Source organism: Capsicum annuum, chromosome 8 (assembly GCF_002878395.1).
Source record: "Capsicum annuum cultivar UCD-10X-F1 chromosome 8, UCD10Xv1.1, whole genome shotgun sequence".
In the NCBI taxonomy this organism is placed as follows: Eukaryota; Viridiplantae; Streptophyta; class Magnoliopsida; order Solanales; family Solanaceae; genus Capsicum; species Capsicum annuum.
In genome coordinates, this window is record NC_061118.1 from 89997974 (window position 1) to 90003834 (window position 5861).

At 28.4% G+C, this 5861-nt stretch overlaps 1 long non-coding RNA gene across 1 annotated transcript; it reads left to right on the forward strand.

Moving 5' to 3' along the window:
* The first annotated feature begins 456 nt into the window (after positions 1-456).
* Positions 457-2764, forward strand: LOC107879637. The gene is made up of 3 exons (XR_001677035.2): positions 457-673; positions 1024-1153; positions 2326-2764. It is a non-coding gene; the product is annotated as an uncharacterized LOC107879637 (long non-coding RNA).
* The last annotated feature ends 3097 nt before the right edge of the window (positions 2765-5861 follow it).

A 5861-nucleotide genomic window follows, 5' to 3' on the forward strand; every position in this document is an offset into this window, starting at 1 on the left:
CATGAAAATAAAAAATTATACATTACGTAAACAGTATTATAATGTAACATTATGAATTATTTTTTCTTTAAGAGTTTTTAATACCTTGAACGAATGTAATTTTTAGTCAGTAAAGAGTTACTTGGTGTATTGTATTCCAAATAGATGGTCATTGAGTCTACCTTGTATCACTGTATATAATTTGATATTTAAGAAATTTAAATAGTGATCCCAATTCTAAAGTCCTCAAAAAAAATGGGAGTACCTGAGTCGTGCAAGTTATGACTTATACAAATTTTGAGTTATGCCTATATGTACCATTAGAGTTGTGTATAACTTATATATTATGCTATTTATATGTTGTCAGTTAAAAACAAAAGAGCTAGCAATTAGTGTAGTTCCCTATTTAAGTTACTTACAATTAGAAACACTTGGACCCTCCCTTTTACTTTCCTTTTATTCATAAAGATAGCAATTAGTATACTACTTTAGCTAGAAAGTTCCTCCAAAAATAAAAGTGTCCATTTATCATCCTCTTCGGAGAGGTAACGTGAGGCTCATAGTTCCCAAAGAAAGAAGTGTTTTGTACAAGTGAGTAGCTCATGTTGATTTCAAATTGCTAAGCGATTGTTAGTGTTCATCTAATAATTTTGGAAAATTTTCAAGAACTCAAGTTGGGGTTAATCTCAAATAGGTAATTCTCTACCTCAACTCAAATTTAGTTATGGATTATGGAATTGGGATATAGTATAAGATAGTAATCACCTTCTAATTTGCATTTCATGTTAGTTCTTGAAATGGGTCTTGTTAATTAGGGTTTATTTTTAGAAACAAAATGAAATATGATAAAAGTGGCATTTTTGGGCATTTCTATTATTGATGGGATAGATTTGATATCAACCTTGATAAGTTTGAAAATAAAAATTCTCCCTGAACAGTTGTTAAGGAATTTGACTAATTTTAGGCCTCAGGGAAGAATGTTGAAATGTGTTGTTGGATGAAATTTATATTGTTGATGAACTTTTCTATGTATTACATATGTAGTTGATTGTGTTGGAATGATTGCTCATCGGTCGGGGGTAGAAGTTATTGGTTGGTTGCGCAAAGACTGCACCTAGGGATGTTGAGTTGTTTGAAACTCTTGATACCAACGTTATCTAGTGAGACATCCAAGGTATGTAAAGCTAAAAACCTCCTTCGCCTTTAAGGCATAACATGTAATCATTTGTCGCTCCTAAAATAGCCGAGATAGTTTACTTGATATATGTGAATAGAGTTTTCAATTTCTATATGCCTAACACATGACCAGATATCCTTTTCATTTGAAATTATGCATATCCATGCTTCTTGCATCAATTTGTTGAGGTCAAAATATTTGTACTATTCCCGTCAAGTCAAGTATCTATAGAGTTTGTTCGTCTTCATTACGAATTCTTAGAAGTCACCTAGTATATTGGCATATGCTATGAATTAGAATAAATGACCATATTATAGTCACACTAATATATTAGATCACATAGTGATATAGTCATATGGTGATGTAAAGTACAATTGTTGTAATAGTTCGATACCATTAAAGACGTTAATTGTATATGGAAAGCACTACTTGAATAACTAGACACTATTTTCCATAATACATACTTTCATAGGCATACAAAGCACTATTTGATAATGATTAGCAACGAGAGGGTATCATAGGTTTGGCTTGGCACACGCGCGACGTAATTCTGTGCACAAAATTGAGACCAAACCAATATAGCGAGCCCGAATGCGTGGTGTACCTGCCCTTGTGGCATCATTTGTATTTGAAGTCAGTTGGACTAGTTTTCCTGACTCGAGCCAATATATGGCACATATGACCTGTGGGCAGACCCTTATAATGAGTCCCAAGGAGGGGTGTACCCTACATCAAACCGCGATTACAGTTATACGTATAACATCATAGTCAGGAGTATCTGAGTTAAACATATGGTACACTTGACAAAGAATGCCCTTGGTGGGACATCATATGATTATTGGTATTAAAAGTGGCCACAGGACATCACTTAGGCAAATTACTAGGATCTTAATAACAATGATGTATTCATAAGTGGTTATATGATAAGTAATAAGGTAAATACAAAGGTAACAACCTTATATGGTGTATTTTTCACCCATTCTTTCGTAAGTTATAGTTTCATATAAGAGGTTCTAGTGTTCAGTTGTTCGCAGTTGCTTATTCTATTATTTGATTCGTTGAGCATTCTTATACGTTTTTTTGTTATTTTGTCTGCTTTACATACTAGTACGTATTTTATATGTACTAACGTCCCTACGTTCGGGAGCACTTCATTTTTGTAAATACAGGATCAGATATATCGTTGAGCAGACGTCTATACTAAGCACTTATCCGTATTCAGTAAAGCAGCCGATGAGCTCCTCTCTTACTTGGAGCTAGTAAATGTCTAGTACTATTTCATCATGTTTTCGATTATAGTTTGGGTATGTTGGGGCCCTACCCCGACCATCTTTCCTGGTATAGTTACTATTTCTCTAGAGGCTTAGTAAATGGTGTTAAGTTGTCATGTGTGGTCATTGTTTCACTTGTCTATATCTGTTCTATTTAATGAGCCAGAATTGTGCAATCACATAGACCCTCATAATTGTTAATGTTTAGGGGTAATAACTCTTTCGCTTAGAATATCTGTCAGTTGTGTAGCACATATTTATACGGTTCTTGTCCGCTCTGTCTAGGCTTTGGGGCATGACATATAAATTACAATAATTAACAACTTAAAGTATTTAAAAGACAAAAAAAAATTGATTGACTTTCAAAACGTTATTAGTGCCACTAATATATCACAATAGTTAGCAACTTAAAATACTTAAAATCGTACAAAAAAAAAATCACTATCTAAATTCTATCTGTATCATATAAATTAAGACAGTAAAATAATATATATTTGATTCATGCAAACATGAACATCTCTATATATAGTTATTAATATAAACTAGTATTAGTACCTGCGCGTTGCGCGATCGATATTAAATGAAATTAATCATAAAAATTATTTTTCTATTGATTTTATATAATAAAATATTTATTCAATACCGTTGGCATATTTGAAATTAACAAATTTATGCAATACTAAAAATAACTATTAAAATATTGAACTTAACATCATTAATTACATAAAACTTAAATATTTCTTTTTGAAAGTTAGTATCCACATGAAAATAATATTATATTATAATATAAGTATTTGATCATATAAGATAATATTGTGTTCTATATTGGTTTATAATTTGTAAAAAAAACTCATAATTTCAAAAGAAAATGTATATTAACATAATTGCTATTAGTTAAGTAACTTACTTCTAAATTTGGCTAAAAAAACAAAGAACTAATGAATGATATGCTTTAGAGTTATACACATGAGGCTTCTTTATAAAATTTTAACTTGAAATTTAAATTATTTTATTCAATATTTTAATTTGCACCCTCCTATCAAGGGAGGAAAGGAGTTTCTCCTCCTCTTTTCTTGTATTGATAGATTATTTCTTTCTAAATAGATTTTGTATTCCTTTACATGATCTTAGTCATAGTATATTTTTAATGAATTTAAATTTTTTTGCTTCAAGAAAAATATTTCGAGTAAAGTCTCATTAGTAGCCAATTTTCACTCTCTTATTTTTTTATTATCATTTTTGTAACAAATAACTTATAACATTATCTGAAATCATAATCATTTTGCATGATCTCACAATGTTCACTTATTTTCTTATGATAATGGACCAAAAGTATTAATGATTCTTATTGTAAATTATTTTTCCGAATAAATAGTTTATGTCTTTCATACGTTTGAATATTTACTCTTCAACTCTATTTTCAATCAACCCTATCATGCTTTCTCAATTTACTCAATTTGAATGAAATTAAGAATATTAATTATTGTCGGAATTAAATTTCTTCCCATATTAGGACATTCAACTAATATTCAACCCCTCATGTTCATCAGTACAATAAGATATTTAGCTTATTCATCCATATCCTTTATATTGTACAAAAGTAGATCAAAATAGTTATCGCACCAAAAGATCGACAATATTCTAAAATTGGAGTTCCAAATGTAAAGATAAACACAGGGGCGGACCTACGTTATAATTTGGGGTGCTCCGGCACCCACTAAACTCGACGCGAAATAGATATAATTACATAGAAAATATACGAAAATAGGTATAAAATATATAAAAGCACCCACTCTAACAAAAGGTTGATTGGGTGCATTGGCATTTAGGTTGATCTTAAGGTGCTCCATTGGAAGTGTTGACTCGGGTTCAAACCTCATTGAGGTCTTTTTTTATTTCTTTCTCAGCTTCTAATTTTTTAAGCACCCACTATCCTTAAATTCTGGATCCACTACTGAATAAATATGATTTAATTCATTGTAGGATAATATTTATAAATATAAATGATAAATGATCTTTAATTTCACATTAGTATAATATGCTACATAAAAGTTAAATAATATTTGCAGAAAGAATTTAAATATAATGAACTTGAAAAAAACACTATTCATAAGTATTTGTCCATCGGGCATCGTATACTCACTCAAACTTTGATCCTTGAGATATAGCTTTTGAGATAGCAAACTTAGTATCGGGTAAATTTCATACATAGTTATGCAACTATTTTTTTCACTAAGGTCACTTAACTATTATTTCTAATACAATATCATTAAACTTTTAGTATACTACTAAAATCACAAAATTTAATATACAAATTAATTGTTAATCATAACATATAGAAATATAGTATAGACAAATCAAGTGTTAATTCTAACATATAGAAATATAATGGATTAGTAATTTAATATTATACTTTTTGTAATCACATACAATTGATGAGTTTAACAAAAAGTTAGTGCTATTAATTTTTTAAATCATATTATTATCTCACTAAAATCTGAAGCAACAATATTTGTAGTTTAAGAAATTAACCATCTAATATCAATATTAGTTTCTTCATATTTAATGTATAACATGTAAAGTTTTATGTTATTGATAAAATTTTTATTGCACATTTCGATTCCAAGATAAATTTTTATAAGGCCTTAAAAACATAAGATATATAGAAGATCACTAACTTAAATCTTCAGAGTGCAAATTATATTTTTTATAAAACATAAAGTTCATGAATAATGGCTCATAAATTTTTTTCCAAATATATAAAAAATAAAATGAATATGCAACATAACCTGTATATTTAGTTTACTCGATAAATCAAGAAAAATTTATTCCAAAATAATACTCAAAGTAAATTGAGATTCTAGTTAGAACATCCACACATATCACTTGAACAATTAATTTTCTCCAATATGTGATGGCAGAAATCAATTAGTGTTTACTGAGTGTAGCCTTCTTATATAGTGGTAGATTGTTATGGTATTAGAACTTCTGAATTAGTTGACAGTTGTACAATATTATTTTCCATATATATGTATATAATTGTTAATTGATTATTCATTTTCTATTTATATTTCTAAATCAACCTTGTCATGCTTCCTTAGTTGACTTATATTGAATCAAATCATAGATATTTTTGTCATGTAAATATTCTTTTTATGGTAATATTTCAACTGCATATATTCTAATTTATTAGCAACTCACACCAACATTTCATCATATAAAAATATTAAAAAATTTTGTTGATATTTTTCTTATTAAGAAATTTTTATTCTTATTTCATTTTGAAAGCAAATAAGACATTATAATATATTTATTAATTAATGACAAGTTAGTTTGATTTATAATTTCATTTTCATGTATATTAATTTTCATTCATCAAAAAAAAGTTTCTTTTTCAAATTTAATTATTTTAAAATCCAGAATTATTCTTGCAA